The sequence below is a fragment of the Lepeophtheirus salmonis genome, chromosome 8 (assembly GCF_016086655.4).
Source record: "Lepeophtheirus salmonis chromosome 8, UVic_Lsal_1.4, whole genome shotgun sequence".
NCBI classification, from domain to species: domain Eukaryota; kingdom Metazoa; phylum Arthropoda; class Copepoda; order Siphonostomatoida; family Caligidae; genus Lepeophtheirus; species Lepeophtheirus salmonis.
The window spans coordinates 34,771,296-34,792,752 of NC_052138.2; positions in this window are offsets into that span (position 1 = coordinate 34,771,296).

The following is a 21,457-nucleotide window of genomic DNA, read 5'->3' on the forward strand; positions in this document are numbered from 1 at the left end:
ATTCCTTCATTGCTCCATTTTACTCGCTCTCGTTTGTTTTGTTTTTAGTTGAGTTAAAACTTTACATAAGGAACCTTTAGTCACAAAACCTATCTTTCCCGAGTATGAAGACAATCCAGAGAAATATTTCCTATTTATCGAAATTTAAATTAAGTTTAACAGGAGATAAGATCAACCCTGTATATAATTAAAGTTAATGAGTAGGAAATCTAAATTTTCGACGTGTATCAGTATTTGGATTAGCTCCAAATGAATAACACTTTTATAAATCAACGAGATTAAAACCCTCTTTATAAGATCTCTTATAGGAAGTTTCTTGATATTAATTAAATGGAAATGTTATTAATCAAGTAGATAATATAGCACACACAAAGCCCTTACCGAAACAAAGGATAAAAGATGAAACACTCGACCTCCTTGTATACTAATATTCTTATGTATGAATACGCTCTCACATAAAGAAAATAATAAGATATGTTTTATTTAATTTCATATTAAATTTTAATAGCTAGCATAAATTTACGGGGGTTATGTAATTATAAGACGTTGTTCTACAGAAGAAAGAGGAGAACTAATGAATCTAATTATGACATGTAAGTTAAACGTGTTTATATAATGAAGGGTTTACGTATAATATTTGTACAGAGTATGTGTTTAAAAAATTAAACTATGAGCATTGCCTCAAACGATAAAGTTGAAAAATGGGTAGTCGTATATATATTGTACACAAACTGACAAATGGGTTATGGGGCACACATATAGATTATTATACATTAAACATCAATATTCTTAAATCTTAAAAATAGTTTGACAATCTTCTCATAACAAATAATAATTTGATTGATTAGTGAACATTGTGTAAGTATTAGGTTAACTAAAACATTCTGATCGTTTGTAACTAATTGTCTTAAATGAGCCATTACTCACGATTAATATATTGCATCAAAACAAGCTTAAAGTGTGCTTAAAGATTAAATGTACACATTTAAACTAACTTCAATTACTGTTTTGTGTTACAACGTTCCAAAATAGACGTAAAAAAGAGAAAATTCGATACATTCTTCAGTATTACTAAAAACCAAGGTGAAACAAATTGTGCTGTTTATGGACCCAATACAGTATCGAATGCAACAGTAATGCGTTATTTCCAACGATTCCGTTTTGGTAATATGGCCCTCGAAGATATCAATAAAATAATGCAAACTGCCGAGTTGGACCGGCATTTAAGCAATTATTCAAATGCCCAGGAACTAAAAATTAGCCAAAAAACCATTTGGAATCTTCTAAATAGAATAATCTATGTGAATTTTATTGTCAAATATAGCAAAAAAAATAACTTCACTTATTATTTTGGTAGTTGATGATTTTGTACAACAAAATTCCGGTCTTGGAACGCCCAACAGCAAAAACCTACATTCATTATTATTATTTAAGCAATAGAAAGCAAAAATTATCTTTAAAATTTTCAATCCCAGTAGGTATGGCCTTAAAACCTTTTTTGTAAAAGTTTCGTTTTTAGAGAATGTATAATTTAATGTTCTATTTAAAAACGTTACGTCTCACAATAAAAGTAATTTCAAATTTCATTATGAGTAAAAAGGTTAATGGACAATTTTGTTCAATAAACTTTTTAATTGTAATTAAATACTATGAGTGAATATGTATTCAAAACGATCATTAATAGTTCGTATAAATTAGTCCAATGTTATATAGTAGTCTAATTAGATGAAACGTTAATGTTGGGATCAGGTTGGTTCATATATTTCAAAAGGTGCATGATTTATGGCTCAAAATAGCCAAACTGTGCATCAGTAATATAAAAACTAAGCTTGTCATTATGAAAATTACTATTAAGAAAAGTATGGCAGGAATACAAGTAGTCAAGGCCTTTTTATTTGTTATTTTTCCCCATTAAGACATCAAAATCAAATTTAGATATAAAATGAACAAACAATGAAGCACATAAAGATGATAATGGCTGAGTTCTTTGATGCTAATATCTTGGACGGAAAACTACAATCTAATTCAATCAAATGAATGATTTGAAACTTTTTGAATCATTATGTCTTGAGATAAACAAAAACTTGATAAAGAAAAACAAAGTCATTTTCCTTCAAGGAAATATATTGCAACAAATAGATATTTATGTAATAACTTTATCTGATGAGTTAACATGAAAACAATCTTGAACGTATAAATCAAGGATTAGAAAAAAATGTACATCAAGCCAAATATTTTATTAATATATTTTGATCAAAGATAGCCTTTGTATTTTAATAACGGAGATGAGTTGAGATATTCAAGAATGTTAACTACCGAGCCAACTCTTAATATTTATTCATCTCTATTATGCAAATTTTGAGAGGTTAAGAGTCATTTTTTAATAATGTTCCGAAAAGCAATGATGTAAACCCCTTAATTAGCTGTCGATTGCAAAAAAAAACATTGCCTAGTCACCAACATGAGATCACAGTACGAGCAGAGGATTGAGATCGCAGTACTCCTCTACGTGGGATTGTTCTGGAAGGCCATCAAGTGGATTTACAATCTATCCATGCGGTTGAAAGGTCGGGGAGGACATCATACACTCTTCAGGAGCAGGCAAGACCCCTTCCATGCCCGTCAACTGCCTGAAGTCGGCTTTAAAAAAAGCCAAATTCCTCAATTGCTGACGTGGCCAGAGAGATGAATAAGCCGCCATCAGTGGTGCTAAGGGCCCTGAAAGAAAGGCAGGAGGGAAGTATCTACTCTGTATTCTGCGGCCTCTGTTGACTGAACAACAGAGAAAAGTCCGTGTGGAGCAGGCAAAAAGGACCTGAACCATGACAAGGAAACAGTACTGATGAGGAGACCTTTACTGTTGACCTTTTCTTCAAAAGGCAGAATGATCGAGTAGTGACATTTAGAGATGAAGCAGAGGAGCACCAACATGTCCCCACCACCAAACACACCTGCTTCAGTGATGATATTAGGCCTGGTTTCATTTAACAGGAATGCCATGAATCCTGCGTGGTTTCCTTTCGGATACAGGGCGAAGGCTAATGAGTACGTCAAAATTTTAGACACTAAAGTTCACTGAGAGAAGGAAAATGAGCTTTTATTTTGGTCAAAAATAGGCTCTTTATGACCAAAGAGGCCCGAAAAAATAACATAGGAAAATAATTGGTTATTTTATACGTCTACTTGGTAAATTTATAAATTATATTTTCTACAATTTGGATTCCGTATGTGATAACACCAAAAAAAATACTTATACATATATATAAAATATGTTAAAAATTTAGGATAATTTCAGAAACTATTAGGGGAGTTCAACCCTCTCCCCCCCACATACCTCAAAAAAGATTTAGTGACGCCACCCCACACAATATCGAATTTGTTTGAATAAAAAATCCTGATATTGAACATTAATTTTCATTGTTGACATTTTGACATCGACTTGAATATAAGGTATTATTGAATAGAAATATAATCCAAGTTATAGTTGGAGAAAAATTAGTTTAGCTAGACTTTGCGTTGACGGATCACATATGTAATAAAAAAAAATCTCCATACATGTAATCAATGTGACCTTATAAGTCACTTTTCGTTCTGAAAAAAAAATCAACTTTTCATTTGATTATTATTATTTTAACTCGTATATTATTTTAGTTCTCATTAAACATTTGGTATAATATGTTGTATATATAAATTGATAATATCAGATATGTCAGCATCAATAGCATGAAACATTTGACATTTGTTTTTGAATGATTGATACTTTGGTCGCATCGAGGATATCTTCATTTTTGAAATGTAAATTGTTAGAAGCAGTGAGTTCAATTTGAGTATACAATTCTTTACATGTTATTATGATATCATCAATTATCATGACAATGTAAAAATATATATATTGAAATGTGTCAAAATACTAAAAATATGCTTATTCTGTAAGTACATAACCTCATTACCTTTATTGAATATCGCAAGCTTCCCTTCAAAAAGAACAAAAAAACTCAAAATGAGTTACTAGTAGTTCGCCAAATGGTGGAATTGATGGAATTATTATTCTATCATATTGGCAGGAAATTGTTCACAGCTTAACAAGAGCAACTTTGATTTCACCCAATAAACGTTCAGGACACTAATTTGAAAAAAGGAGTGGCTTTTTCAAGTCGACTATCTGAGTTGGCTTTTATATTTTCATATGCTGCTTTTATTATTATTTAATTCATGAGAAAGAAACATCTAAGTATCAAGTATTAACTAGTGCGTGTGCTCAAAGGAAGACGGAGAGTAAAAAATGAGGGTTTGCTTCTCGGGAGAAGTCCTGGCACCCACTGCGGATGTAGTCCTCTGTCATGACCCACCATTGCTGGCTGATAGTGGCTTTGAGGACTCAGTGGTTGGATGACAGATATTGCAGCCCTTCCCCTCGACATGCACACAGAAGGTGTAGTCGCGGAGATTGGCATCAGGGATGTAGGGTATCCCAAAGTGTCAAAAAAAGATTTCAAAAGAGTCTTACAACGGAGGAGAGGGAATTTATTCATTGCTGGAGTCAAAAGTGGCCTCTCCACTCTCACAAGGCTCTTTCCAACCCTTTTTTTATAGGTTCTCAGGACATTTTGATGTGAAAATGTATCTTTTAAAACTTGAAATAAATACGTCAAAAGTTAAGTTATGTTCTGAAATTGTTAATATTTAGAATAACTAAAACAATTTCATTTATAAAAAGAAACGTAAATGTATAAATTAGCTTTTTATATTTAAAAGAAATTAGGAAAAGCAAAGTCAATTATTAAAATTATAAAAAAAGAATTCAAAACATTCTTTTTATGAATTCAAAATAAATAATCAAAATTATTATTTTTAGCAAAAAGACTTTTTACGTCATATTTAAAATTTAATTTTTGTAAATAGCTGGTGGTTTTTGACATTTTTTTCCAGAAAATTAAATTTTTTGTGAATAGTTTTGGATTTTTGAAATTTTTTTTAAAGAAAATTTAATATTTGACGTCCCTGAATAAGGGTGTTATCAATATGGGAAATCTATTTTTATAAAAATGCTTCAAACACACACACTTATGAATTGGTTGGGAAGAAATTTAATTCTTTATATTCAATATTGGGAAAGATGTTAAGCTAATCAAAGATGTCAAAAAGTTTATGTTGAGATTAAGTCTGACACCATTTTTTTTTTTTTTTTTGGTTCGGTTTTAAAGTGATCTTTTCTGGACTGCCATCTCAGACTGTAGACTAATGTTGTATCATTTTTAAAATTATATCAATTTTCTTGGCATTAATATCGACCGGGTTTTTTTTTTTGTGTGTGTTTGTCAATCTATGTCGGATTTTGTCCCAAAAACTATGCAAAAAGGAACCGAAGCACACAAAAATCATGAAGCTTAAAGTAAAAAGTCTTCTATTAAATAGTAAACATATTTCTATGAAAAAATATTTCCTAAAAAATCCAGTTAAATAAGGTAAACCACAGAAGCTTATTATAGACACCCCACCAAACACCCTTACCACAGGTTCATGAGACCTTAGTAAATTAATTTTAACGAGGTCTTGGTAACCGTAAGAAATGTGAATTCAGTATCCGTCGAAAGCTAATTACACCTCCCCAAATTTTATAATCCTTAATATAATACCTGAGTGACTTAAAGTAGATAAAGACAGGTTTTTGTTTTTTTCTCGCTCAAAAATTGCAACTAAAGTAGCTAATCCCATCGTAGAACCTAAAGCTAAACTACCTGACTTATGAGTTGCACAAATATAATTTATACTGGGTGGTCCATTGAAATCTGAATATTGACTAATTCAATCATTAATTAAGATTGAGTTATTGAAATTAATTCCTATTTCAATATATTAAAGCATAAACAATTAGTAACAAAAGAAAACTTTCTAGCTTAAGTACAAGTGGAGAAAAATCACACTCGAACGTGATCTACGATCTACTTCATTCGCGTACTCCAAGCAGTTGGGCATCTCCAGGACCACCGTCTACACCGTCAAGAAAACAGAAAAGTTGGAGAGGAAGAAGGGACTTTCATAAAGTCTAACTGGATCCGGAGGACATAAAGAAAACATCCCAGGCTAATCATCTCAAGTCCACGAGGGTCCATGCAAGAGATCCCTGGGTTTCACGCCATATTGTCCATAGAGCTATCAAAAAAGTCGTTGGAAAGAGGCTTGTGAGAGTAAAGGGGCAACTTTTGACACCAGAAATGAAATAAACCCATTTCCTCCATTGCAAGACTCCTTTGAGTTATTTTGAACTTTTTTTTTAAACTTTAGACCCCCCCCCCCTTTACACTTTTGGGGTGCATGTCAAAGGAAAGGCCTGCAGTGTCTGCTGTCCAAACACTGAGGCCCTCAAAGTCACTATCAGCTAGCACTATAACGCTAGGATAGATGGATATATTCGCAGCGGGTACCAGGTCTTCCGCCACCGCATGAAAGCTGTAATTGCCGCAAAGACGGCTACTTTAATGATAGGAAAGCTCAGACACACAAACTTTTATAGTATTAATTTATTGAAATTCTATTGTTAATTAATAAATTATATCTTGTTAAAGTTTAAAGTTCAAAGTATCCAGATTTTTGTGGACCATTTGGTACAACACATTAAACTTCATAGGACGTTATTGTGGCGATATTCACAATTTTGAACAATTAATTCAGAATTTTTCTTTGATATCGGTACAGACCGGAAATCTTTAAAGGACCAAATTAATTCGGTCACCTAAAAATTATAATGGTATTAGACTGGACTAGGATTTTTAGGCTCAAAAACCAACACTAAAAAATTGATGACTCCTCGTGTGATATTAATGTCCATTTTTTCACTTGAGTAATTTACATTAGAGCACATGGAGCTCCAATATATTTCTTAGTACCTTTAAGTTCAAATGAGAACATCAAACGTGAAATGAAAGGGGTGGTCGAGAATTGATTGCCTCACCTCAATCTCCATTATCATCAACAACAAAAGATGGTTCATATTTTCTCAATTTTTATCTTTTTCTGCTCTTTATTTTTTTTTTTACGATAATAATGTGTCCTGGAATAACCTTGAGGATCATTTCATTTCTTTCCCGCTCTTTGGGTTTTACTTTTAATCAAGGGATCATTAATATTCCTTATCTGATTGACCTTCCCTCATGGAATATCTTAATTAAAATGGAGAAGGTGTTTTGATATGTTGATTAGGCATGCGACCCATTGTGACGCTATTGTGCTCAAAATCACCTAACAGGAGAGGAATACCGATTATTTTTGACAGAATAACAACTTGGAATATTTATCTACTCAATGAGCATTTTGTACTCAAACATAGTTCCATGCGGGATCCGTCAAGAGAAAAGCAAGTTAGAATAATTTTCCTCAAAATTGTAAAAAAAAAATAAAAAAACTGGAATATTACAACGAATTAGCGTCAAACTCCATGACCAAATTATTCTGATTAAACCTTCGGGGCACAACAAACTGTATTTAAAGTAGCAAAAATCCATTACCACCATGAAAGGATCAGAAATAGATAAATTGTATTTTAAAGACCATATTAAGTCTTATAAATCAAATAAAGTTTCTTAGCTATGGATTACATCCTTGAGTATCTTAGCTCATCCATAAAGTTTGACACGAATCATATAATTTACCGATAAGTGTCCATGAAATATTGGCCTGTATGTAGATGTCAGTTATTGATGATGTCACTCAACTTTATTTATTATAATTGTAATGTGTTCTGGTACTAACAGTGCTAAGGACCAAAGGTCTTAATGAACGGTCAAATGGACAAATATGACAGGTTTTAATACTGGCCCAGACTAGGCCGAATGTATAACGACCAATTCAACAACAGCTGTGTGTATGTCCGAGGGCGTTCTGAAAAGTATCTGACTTAAAAGAGATACAAGACATTGTTCTTATGAATAAGGCCTCTTCACTTGACAAAAATATTTGCAGTCCACTGTTTAGACTGAATTTTTGTTTCGGGAGTATAATGCTGTATCAAAATTTTATCTACAGTAATTAATCGGCTACAAAATACGGATTAATTCCGCAAAACTGGGCAAACAAAACGATACTAGAGTTTGTCCATTTTCACAAAAATGCTCACATCATCTCACACAAGAACTACAGGTCCAAAATGGCTGAAACTTAAGTAATTTTAAATAAATGCTAGATAGATTTGACTAGCTTTTATTCATGAATGCTGCCTTCTTCACTTTGATGTCAGAAACTTTTCAAACCACCCTCGTATGACGTAAAACAAAATATATTTTATAATCTTATCATATCCTTCATTTTTGTTCAATATTGTCTCTATCTTAACTCACTGCAAGTGTATATTAAAGAAAATGGGGTTTTTCCATGATGACCTTTGAGAGAAAGTCAAGATTTATTCCTATTAATAGAATTAATAGCAAATAAATTACTGTTTAGTTTTAGTTGAGGTGTCCATAGTAATCTTGAAAGGAAAAGTTTATTGTATTTTAAATAACCAAACGAAAGAATTTTATTTATACCCTTGAGATTTTTTTATTCAAAGTGTTTCAAAAATATTAATAAAAATGCATAAAAAATATTCATGGGAATATACTTTTGGCAGTGGACAAAGACTTTGAATCGTTATTAATACCAAATATTTATCATAGATTAATTAACATAACTTCAAAAACACTTTTTTTTATATAACCTTGAGTACGATTTGGAGATTGAACAAATAATAAAATCTCATTTTCTATCGTTTAATTGGGAAACAAATGAATGAATAACTCAAAAACTTTAAAAAACATCTTTTCTCCATTTTTCGTTTTCATTTTAAATTTAATCCTTCAGTAAAGAGTCTATTATAAGACAAAGATGGCTTTTTAACCAAACAAGCATCAGTTTTTGTACAAATATTTTGTGAACTAAGTTCTACGGAATATCAACAGTTGTCAAATATGCTTATTATTTATAGAGAGGATAAGAATTAGGATTTTAAATGTATTGATGATTTGAATTATGATTTAATAACAGTAGTATACGGAGTTATTAGGTGTCGTCAAACAGATAAACGTTGCCTAAAAAAATATAGCAGATAACTACTGGCGAAAGGTTACTTTTTACATCTAATTTTGTTAATGAAACAAAAATATAGAGTAAAAAACATTAATCCTGAGCAAAATCAAGGATCACAAATAACATTTCTATTTGAAATTTCATATTTAGACATTATACTTTACGAGAAACTTGCCAATTTTTGGAAGCCATAATTTGGAATTGAGCAAACAATCTCGAGTCGGGATAGACTCTCGAGGAATGCGGCGCACCATTTAATTTTTTTTTTTTTTTTTTCTTTTTTTTAAGATAACATTAAGTAAAGTGCTCAGACCGACAATAAACTGGCATTTATTGATAAATGTTAGACGTAGAATTTAAAAAATGCTTACTTACATGTAGTAGTAAATTAATTAACTTTTCACTGGTAATGGGTTAATTTATTTATCTTATTAGAATAAATAATACTATTATAATACTGTCAACTTAAAAATAGTGCTTCTAGAATGTTCTTACATTCAATCTAAATTGTGAAAAGTACAGTTTGTATGTCCACTAATACCTTATTAAGTTACAACATCAGTCATTTAAATAAGCAACTATTAAAACAGGTTATCTTTCAAATTTTCATAAAATAATATTTCGTGTTAATTATGTAGCTATTTACGAGTAATATAACTTTGGGCATTTAAACTTTATATTGAGTTTCAAAAAACTTTATAAATTAGTAATTGTAATTAAAAAAAATTAAGAATCATTTTATTAAAATATCGACCATCCATGAAATATTCAATTTATCTGATTAAATTTATCTGATCTGGTTCAAACTTATCTATAGTAAGGTCAATCATTTTTGTGTTTAATGGTTTTGGTGTTAAATGATGCACGTAGGATAATTAAAAAGGTAGATTCAACCTCTCCTTGGTATAAATTTTAGATAATTGTTCAAAGAACCTAAACAAGGGATGTCATACCTTTTAATATAATGGGCCACATTACCACTTGAAATATTTTAATGGGCCACAGAACTTATTAAATTAAATTTCATGAAAAATATGTTCATACAACAAAACTGTTAAATGTATATTTAAAAAAACTAATTTTTCACAGACAAACTGCTTAAAAAAAGGAAAATCTGGCAAAGCTTTTCGCAGGATTTTTTTTTGTTATTATTTAATTTTGGGAAAAAATTAAAAAAAATAATCCGCTGCATAAATTGTTTGAATGACCTTCTTTTTTAAAAATGAAATCGTTAAAAAAAATTTTCCTTGGTTTCTCGTTTTTGTTTTGTTTTCAGAGCGATAATTTTTCAGAAAATATTACTTGAAGTGAGCATGAGTAGTGTGCCCACTTAAACATTAAGCAGACCGCAATGCGGACCGCGGGCCACGTGTTGGACATCCCTGGCTTAGACATTTTTTTTTACTATTACTTGCTTCATAGAGCATTTGATGTCGTCCATTTGGGGGCCAAACATACACGTTTTTGTAACAATGAAAACCTTTTTTTCATTAATATTAAGGAAAATAGTGATCTATTGGATCTGAAAATGGTCTCAATAAATAAAAAGACTTACACTTTTACAGTTTACTAAAAATATATGGCTCTAATACCTAGTTTAATTATACTTATAGAATTCTTTAAAAATCGTCAATTATATATAATAAAAATATCAACTTTGTGACCCCAAAATGGTGTATCCTTAAAATAAGATGCTATTTATGAGGTCATTGAAAATGCTTTGTACTCTACTTCTATTTAAGAGCCGTAAATGTGTCGACCAAAGAAGATTCGTAATATAAGTTTCTTACAATACTCATATGAGTTACAAGCTCATCAAAATCCGTCAACGGATTATATATTTGTGTAGGTTTATTTTATGTTTTAAAGATAGAACATACATATACATATAGTATAAGATTTGGTTTGGGTGCCTTTAAACAACTTTTTTTAATGAATGAGTAAAGAAACAAAATGGTGTTACAAAGTATATTAAATATAGTCAAATAGCTCTTCTTTTATAGGGATGTAACTTTTTTAAATTTGTGTACATAAATGAATGGTCCATTATCCAAAAAAAAATGCGCAAGTGCAGGAACTTAGCATGCTCTTTCCTATATATTAGTCAAATTTGTATACTGAAGGTCATTATTAGACTGGCGTAGTATCATTTATATGCAAAACTGATTACTTTTTAAAATAATAAAAGTGCAGTCCATTCATTATCTTTGCTTAACTTCAAATGTAATATCCAGATAAGTACGTTTAATTTTTCTCCTTCAACGTCCAAGAGTATATATCATTATAATTATGTTAGATGGTAATAAATCATTTAGTACTTTTGGAGTTTCATAATATATTCTGCAATGCATAGATTTATCTCAGTCTATGACATTTTCAAATAAACAAGGATTATGTTTAATAACTACTAACTTCAATGTTAACAAGGTATTAAATTGTCAATCGTGTTGGATTTGAGTTACAAAAATTAAGTTCCTTCAAGCAAGTTTGAGTACTTGTTATCACATTTTTGGCCATCAGATTTGCCCCTAATGGGGGTATTTAACAGCATTAACTACATCTTCATAAGTACAACCCTTTTCTTTATAAGGAAAAATCCAGTTTCATTGTCCACCATTTCTCACAAACTAAACTGGGTTTCATGATAGAAAATTGTCCCTACTGGTTTTTTCTACATTTTGTTCAAAGGCTTTTTGGAATGTAGAGGCCTTTTTTTCTTCGTGAGAAGGTTTTAAATCTTTTCTAAGCTTTGAATGCTATGGTATTTTTTGATCAATCGCTCCATTGTTCTCCGCCAATAGACAAATTCTCTGACAATAGATGGTTGTATGGCCTCTTTTTGTTTTTCAATTTCCTTACTCACTTACGTTACAAGTAGAAGCAGCTACAGTGTAATTTAGTTACACGACATGACATGAACCCCACCACAACCTACCTGTTAAATAAGAAAAAAGATCAATTCCCCCTTATAAAATCTGGAAGACATCATTTACATCCAGGATCCACTTAAATCACTTAAAAATGAGGATTTGACCTTCATGTTCTGATGTATCGAAAAAGATATGTCAAAAGTGTATAATGATATTGAAACTGATGGAGCCTTAGATTAAGGCAATAAGGCATTATTTGTGTGGAGTTGTCTAAGCAAGAAAAATTATATCTCAATTCCAGATTTCGACAGACTGTATTGTTTCCTACAATCTCTGTAAAGTTAGTGGAGTTTTTTTAAATAATATTTTGCATATTTTTGACAAGTACCCATTGGTTCCCTTTTTACTTGAATTTGTTTCACTTAATGTGGAGGGAGGAAATGTTGATACCTTAAAGGCAACCATTTTGTTCGGCTAGCCGACAAAGCAAAGACAAAAGAAAAAAAAATGGGGGAACACATTTTGTTATTTCGAGCGCCAAAGCTCTTTTTGTTAATAAATTGACAAGTGGAGAGACAATTCATAGATAAAACTTGAGAGAAATAGCTTTGTCCTCTGCAACTAGATATGCTGATTTTTCCTTATATATATTTAGATGTATTATATGAAAAAAATGCATTTGTCAAAGATTTCACATCTTCCTTGGCCCTTGAAGTGTTCTCTTGGATCTGGTTTGGATTTTGGGTCCCCCGATTGATCTCTCAGTATAAAGATTACATTATAAAATTCTTCAAATTTCTTTTTGAGTTTGGCCTTGGACGGGAAGGGCAAAAATTTGAGCTCGTTTCTGCTCGATCTTTCGAATTATTAATTGTTTATTCAATGATGGACAAAAGATATATTAATGAGTTTTTAATAGCTGATAGGTTGGGGGGGGTATGGTTTAAAAAAAAAAAAAGTTTATATTTAGTGATGAAAATTGTGTGTATTTTGGGCATGTTAAAAAAAAAGAAACCGAAAATCAAAATGGAAACCCTGATAATTTGAAGAATGTTTTGGAAGAGAGAAATAATAATATTAATCACGTTTAATTTGATCAGTAACAATCAACAGTGACATGAAAGGAATGAGAAAAGATAATAAACAAGGACATTTGCTAAAATTACTCCGATGTCGATCCCCATTTCTACTTTGAGTCCAACAAGGACTTGCAATTATAACTCCGCAACAAATCCCTGTCTTTTATGTGCACACACGAGTGTTCAATCAGGTTTTGAATATAATTAAATATATTTAGGAAAGGATGTTATTTAATCAGGAATGAAATAATATTAATAACACCTATGTAAAAGAAAATTCCTTTTTTATACTACCAATTACAATTTAACGGGCCAGATCAAAAACACACCGAAAGTACATAATTAAATATCATAGGTACTCCCTTGCTTATTGTAGCAAGAAGTTAATAATGTCTTAATCTCTTCTTCACACACATATCCAATTTCTTATTTTCATTCAATTTAATTTGCAAATATTATAAGTCGTATTATCGGATCAACATTCTTCCACGAATCAATAGGATTATCTATTTAAGTATTCTGATTTGGAGTGTGTGCGCCATACATATACGGATAAAGATTTTAAATACACATTATTATACATACATCTACATTGAAGTAATAAATTGTCTCTGAATGACTTTCTCAAATCCTAAAATAATACCGTAAGAAACAATCATAGATGCAGTTGAGAAGGGAGGAGAATGGAATTCCCCTCCTGACTGATAATATTCAGCCTTATTTAAGGACTACGAAAGAGAAGGACTGGAGACAGTGACAGCTGATTACTACAGTCCTCAAATTTAATTTATCTATTGTGTTATTTCATTTCTTTTATATAGGATTTATATATGGAGATATATTAATTTTTTTTGAGGGGGTGTGGGCTTGGTTTTTGGACTTTCTTTGAAAAAAAAAATCAAAATATTTCAACAGTCAAAAGCTACTTACATAAAAAAATAAAAAAATTTGTAAAAAAATATCAAAAAATCCAAAAAAATTCTAAAAAACTGTTCACAAAAAAATGTGAAATATTATGATTGATTGAGGGAGTTGATGTGAGTTTCTTTGTGACATATGTAGTCTCTATGTAACTCTACACACTTCTTCCAGTGAAGTTACAGACGGGACGAGATACAACAGTAAACTTCGAACCGATATTATAAAAACATAAAAAGGCGGCAAATATGTCATGCGTCAAAATTTCCACAAGGCAAAATTATGAGCGGCAAATATGTAGGCGTGTAAATGTCCGCGGAAAAATTACCCAAAACTTTTTCATTAGTATGGCCTCCAAATGAACACACAAAAAATATTGAGAACTAGAGATAGGACGGGTCTTGGACCCGGATTCGAAGTACTTGGGTAGGCTATAACTAAGCTTGTATTATCCAAAAAAGGTGTTAAATAATAAGATCTGGTTGGGCAATTGCGATTACCTCTTCGAGAGATATTACAGTTCGAAAACTTTTCCCGTAAAATAACACTTGGTTTGTTGATTGTGTTGCGCCATCTTGTTGAAAGTAAACGTTGTCCAGATCAATACCATCCTATTCTGGCCATAAAGTATCATTAATTATTGTGTTATCTCTCGAAGAGGTGATTACAATTGGTCACCGAGATCTTTTGATTTAACACCTATCAACTTCTTCCTTTGGGTCCACCTGACAGATAATGTCTACACCAACAGCTCAGCGTTGATTCAAGACTTCAAAGATGGAATCCTTTAAGCTATAGAGGGTATGCAAAAGCTACTTTCCGATTTGGTGATGGAAAATTTTATAAAAAGGATATGGTCCTGTATGTGTAGCTGGGATTGCCATTTGACTCATATTTTTTTCCATTATTAATAGCAAACTCTTTACATTGAAATAAACATCAGATCATTTTTCTAAAACATACCATTTTTCTTTGAATATCAAAATAACACCACTTATTGGAAAAACCTTTTAAATACCTCGCTCTAAATATAAATTAAATATTCAAAATAGTTCATATTATGTGAAATTATTGTTCCTTTTAAAAAATCCATATTTAAAAAAAATGGAAAATAAGATAAAATGTGATTCATTAAAGAAGGAATTCATTTTGTACATAAATGATGATTATTTACCTATGTTTGTAGCGCGAACAAGTTGTATGCTCACTAATGAGAATCATGAATGTATCCGACCCCTATTAATTTTCTCATGGAATTTTCTTTTTTCTTTTCTTATAGTTTGTTGTTGTCTGCGTATATTTTATTTTAATAATAATAAAATTCTGATTATTATTTTCTTTTAGGAAAGTCTTTTTTTTTTAAATAAAGGAAAAAGTTCAAAAGTAATATTTGTACTGCTCGTATCTTGTTCTTTTCTTTATTTCATTTCTTTTTAAAGATAATACATTTTAATGATGACAGAGATTTCTTTATTCATGATTCGTATTCATAAAGATGCCTTCTTATTGTTTGTTAATAATAATATTTTCTTTTGTGTTCCTTTAATCTTTAATCGTCTTTATGGATGTCTTGTAACTCACTCTCTCAACTTTAAAAAGTGCATAAATTGAATTAGTAAAATAGATTCATTTCTTAGACTAACTTTAATGTTATATTCTAGTTAAAAAAATCAAATTGGGTCGAGGTCAAATTTTTCAGCATTACAAGATATGGTATCTGTCAGCATTTAAACAATCTGGAAAAAGATCAAGAAAAGGAGAAAAACAGAAATTTATTATTTTACATAATGTATGTATACAGTGTGCGGCCGATGTTTAACAACAAACTTTAAGCGTCTACAACAGCTGAGCATGATAAGATAGGACGTTGTTTGTTGTCTTGGCGGCTAGCAAGAAGTGTTTGTTTGCTACCAGTGAAAAAAATTGGCATCGATCAAAGAAGTCCACAATTGGTGGAAAGGAAGAGAGTACATATTGTTGTCCGCGTCGGACTTGCCAATGTTGAGATTGCAAACTTCCTAAGCTTGGATAGGTCCTTTGTTTGGAGATTCAGGAAGGAGCTGAAAGAGTCTGGAGGTGATTATGAATCAACCGCGAATGATACTGATTACAAGATGTTGTTAGATCTTTTTTTTCAAATTTTTTGGGCCCAGTATTTAGCCTCCAAGCTCTCCAGAACCTCAACCGCATAGGCTTCTTTGTATAGGGATCACTTGAATAACACACCGACAGATTCTCCAACAAAATCCGAGAGGCTGTTATTGACGTATATTGAATAATAATATTTTTTATTGCTTCATCGTTTATTGTTTAAGACGATTAGATTAATGGAAAATAAAATAAAAATTAAGTCTTGGTTGTTAAATAAAGGTCGCACCATGTACATACACCACACTATTTTAATGACATATTTAAGGCAATGATAGGCAGATTATTTAAATTTTGGGATGAGTTACGATTAGAGTTGGTACGGTAAGGGTTGTACCAGGTTCGGTTCGTTACAGATTTACCTTCGGTAAGGTACGTTTCTATTTAATTTTTTGATATCTTTTTTTTTTAATAAATAGATTTAGAAAGTGAGGTAAGATTTTAATCCATAAGCATCATTTTTTATATCAGGAATTATTTCTGTATTTCTTTATACAAAAAGAAACAATTACTTACAAAATAATAAAATACATCCCAGTCGTCGATGAAAACCCAGAGGTATGGTAGAAGGATAATTTAAATAAATGTTTCCAAGTTAGATTCACGATACTTCACAATGCCACATATTTTGGTGACATTGTGATTACCCATCGTTCTTGTTTATTACTCATCTATTTCCAAAAAAAATAAATGATAAAGCCATGAATAATAGAATTCTAAAACCAGTGTATATTTTATATGAACCTTTTATTTTTAAGGAGAAGTTTAGTATTTTTAAGAAGAATTTATTTCTACAGAAACAAAATGATTACAGAATAAAATATCGAAAAAAAATTGAAATTAATTCTATTAAAAAAAAAATACATTAATATAGTACCGCACAGAAGCGTGGTCAATAAAGGTTTGTACTAGGGTTCGTACCAAACTGTGGGTTTAGCGTACCATCTTAGCTATAGTATCAATGCCCAAAAAATTTAGGTATTCTTTTATTGTGAAAATCAATTTTGGTGACTTAAAATGCAATTAGCGACACACACAAAGGATTCATAAAAATAATTTATTGATAGAAATTGACGATAATTCGTCGAGGAATACAAACATTATTCACACTCAATTATGAGAAGTATTAATCTAGTTTCCTTTTTTGTTGACATGCCACATACTATATAATGGGATTTATCTTTATGAATATGTGATCAACTCTTCTTCTATACAAGAAGAGCATCTGCTCTTTTGAGTTCCTCTAGAAATTTGCCGAATCATTATTTGAATCTAAAAATGCGAGACAATTCGAGTTTTTTTCACCCCGAGTTTGAGTAATATTTGAATAAAACAACAATTGAGGGTATGTCTTATCTCAAAACAATTATATTTTTATAATAATTATTATCCTAGAATAAGCAGAATCAGATCTGAAAATTTATGTTATTGGTAATTTATGTTAACTTATCAAAATTTTGTTGGGCATTCATTCAATTAAAGACTTTTTGTTTGGATTGAGTATTTGTAAGTACTTCTTAATATTCCAAAACTTTACTACTTTTATTCAAATCCTAAAACAAGTTCTTCCCATGGGTATATTTCCACTACAACATTATGAATACAGTGTATAAATTGAATATTTATTTCTTCATTATATTTTGTGCATATGAATTCATAATCTTAAAGAGTTGTTGGATAAAAACCTCGTCGTTTTTTTTATTATATAATGCAACCTTTCATCAGAAAAGAAACCAGAAAAAGGCCGAAAATTCGTCAAACTATGGAATTTATATTCAATAATTGTTAATAATAGTTCATAACTAGAGAAATATTTAATTCGAATTTAACAAATCAATTAGAAGCAGAAAGATTGACAGCCGACAACAAAATACAGTGTATATATGCTGCAAAGAAAATTAAATTTTGTAGACTGTATTATGGTATAACTATTGAATAGTTATCAAAAAAGATGGGTTCTATACATGAAGTTATAAATAGATAGAATAATCACGCATGAAGCTCCACTTGTTTTCCTATGTTTCCCCTCTCTAAAGAGTTGAGTAAAAAATGACGTGGACTCTTTTTTTTCCTTTAGATAGTAAAACATAGCCCCCCCCCCCCCACCCCAAATCATGGAATTTTTGTGTTGATGTGTGAAAAAATATGACTCGACTCTGTAAGACAAAGATTTAAATGGGATAACAGGAATGAAAGGATTTATTTACAAATTCATGGGCGGAGGATTTTTTTTATTTTTGGTATGAAAAGTTTCCGACTTAACAAAGGTACAAGTCATTATTTCTGTTTTTTTTTTTTTTTTTTACATATAGCATCCTTGTAAATCTCCCAGCAATGCATTGTAACCCATCCCGTCCCGTTATTTTTGTTTCGGGAAAATAATGGTGTATACAAGTTTTATCTACAGTAATTAATCAGCTAAATAACTGAAATTTATTGCTCCTGAACTGTGTCACCAGAGCGATACTCGATTTTGTTTGTCAATTTTCAAAAAATCAAACTTTGGTGTGTAACTCTCAACAGATGCTAGATAGATGTGACTAGCTTTTCTTTGTGAGTGATGCCATCATCAGGTTGAGGTCAAAAACTTTTCTAACGACCCTCGTATATATAATCCTGCAGAAGCCCCTGATTCCAACTTCCTTTCAGCTCTTTTTTTCATATCCTTCGTTGAGGTTGATAAATAATAAATACATTCTTTGAACCATCGATAATTAATTTCCAAATTTGTTCAGAATTCCAAATCTAACAAGTTACTATTCCCCAAAAATATATATGGTCTCAAATTGTGGTATGCAAGCTCCCTTTATTGGTCTGTGGAGACAGGCATGTGGGCGAGGAAGTGACACTTAAGAAAATATCATAAAATATTATCTCAAATGGTTCTCAATAGTATAAGTTTAAGAACATCTGCAAATTAAGTAATAATAAGCATCATTGACAAAAAAAAATACTGAACTCGTTGGACTCATAAAAAAATGTAATATAAATGTTCTATCTGATTCAAATTGTAAAAACTGATTTATCTTCAGTTGACTTTTTCCATTGTACCATAAATAGGTTTACTAAACTAGTGTTGGATTTGAGATTACTCAAACTTGAAGAAAAAAAGTGAAACTTTTGAAATTTACTCAAACACACCCAATATTTATTCCAAAAAAAAAATCGACTTTACTTGAATTCAAATTACTGTAATTATTCGAAACATTTGAATAATTATGATTATTCAAATTTATCGATTCACAAAAAAAAACATTAACAAATCCACTCTCATTAACAAAAGATTTAATGGTTAAAAAATGAGAAACCACGTAGTTATGTATCCTTAAAACGTACGAAACTTAATACAGAATTCAAAACTCAAACTCAACCGAATTAGATAATGTCAGAGTTGGGCAAGTTAATGCAACTTAACTTCACTAAACTTAAGTTAATTAACTTTTAACTTAACTATGTAATTATTTAAACTGCGTTATTTTAACTTCAACTTAACTAGTTAATTTTTAATTTATCAAAATTAACGTTTAACATAGCATTATAATTTTTTAAACTGCATTATCGTAATATTAACTTAAGTAGATTCAGTTAATTATTTAAAGTTAAATTTATTTTGTTATTCTAAGTTGAAATACTAAAAAACTGTCTTTAAGTAACCGTTAGTTCTCCAATGATTTAGTTGAACACTGTGTCGACAATTTCTGTTTTATTAAACTTTTCAAATGAGTCATTCCACATCAAATCGATCAAAAATATATTTTCTTAGTATCATAGAAAATGTAGTTTAAAATTAGAAAGAAACACAGAAACCTAAAATTTTAGCTATCTTGAACTTCCATTGTACTTGTAACTTAAATCAGTAGTTTTTTCTTGATCGTTCAATTGGAAATGGAGAAAATTTCAGCCAAAGAGACCGACAGAATAATATTTATCATAAAGTTTTGATGAATTTCTCAGTAGTTACTTGATAGTAACTTAAATAGTTATTTTTAATATCGAAGTTAATTTTAACTTAACTGAGGGTGGGTTGAGTAATTTAACTTAAATTACTCTACAGTTAATTAACTTGAAATTGACTGGTTAAAAAAATAAAATCGAAATTCACTATAACTTATTACAAACTCATATCAACAGCAAGTATTTATTTCGCAACTATTTTATCAGAAAATCGTCAGAAGAAAAATTATAAAACCTTCAGTATTCTGAATATCTAGTTAATTTTTATAGAAATCGAAATTAACTTTATTTCAACTAGTTATAAAAAGGATAAGTTAAGTTGCCTATCGCTGTATAATGTTGCCTTGAATCAAATCAAATTTATGGTATCACACAAAAGAACATTCAAAAACTAGACACTTCTCACTTATTAACAAAATATTTAATTGTTAAAAAATGAGAAACCACATAGTTATGTCTCCTTAACACGAACTTGACTTGATCCAGAATTTAAAAACTCAAACTCAGCCGAATTAGATAATGTTGTCTTGAATCCAACCAAATGCGAATAACACTTATTTGAGACGGATCCCTATAATTCATTAAATCTTGATATCCAAAAAAGTCCTATAGATAAAGAAGGGTGGGGATTTTAAAACCAGGAAATTTAATAATGATATAATGTATATTATATCATAAATTATTTCCCCAATTAATTCAGCAATTCACAAATGTTTTGTTCTTACTTATAGGGGTACATAGTGAAGTAAATCACTCAAACCCACCATCTCCAGATTTAACCACAGACTACCTCGAGAAGGGAAGCCTACAAAAAGTCAATAGTGATATGTGATATGGCACAAAGTTCATATTTAGAGGAAATCTCAAATATTTTCTATTTTTAGTTGTACAGTTTTGTCAATTGAATCTGATGAGCATACTTTTGTAAGCATAGATTTCAGGGTTGCCCAGATATTAAGGTCTAAACTTGTACTAGATTTAAAATCGCCACAGTATATATTAAATAGAGAAGGCAAATTGCCCTCTTTATTACGAAAATCTTGTCTTTTCTCATTCTGAAAATCGACTTAACATATAAAAACCTGACATTGTACTAATTTGAATAAAGTCCCCAGGAAGTTCTGTACAGGCTGTAGAAAGAGGACAAGTCTGAATTGCGTTTTTTGCACTCAAAACAATCATGAGTCTTTCTTGTATGCGTTTCCGAACCATCAGACTCCTTAAAAGCCTTAGATATATCGCAAACAATTAATTTGGGCAACTTTGAAAACTCAATTCTATCATTTGACGTGCCCCGAGACGAAGGCACACAATAATGGCCTAGCAGCATTCCTATTTGGAGGACATCTTTTAAGGATTTGTATTTTATCTTATATAGTTTTGTTAGCGTAACTTGATGATTTTCAACAACATAGATATAAAGGTTGC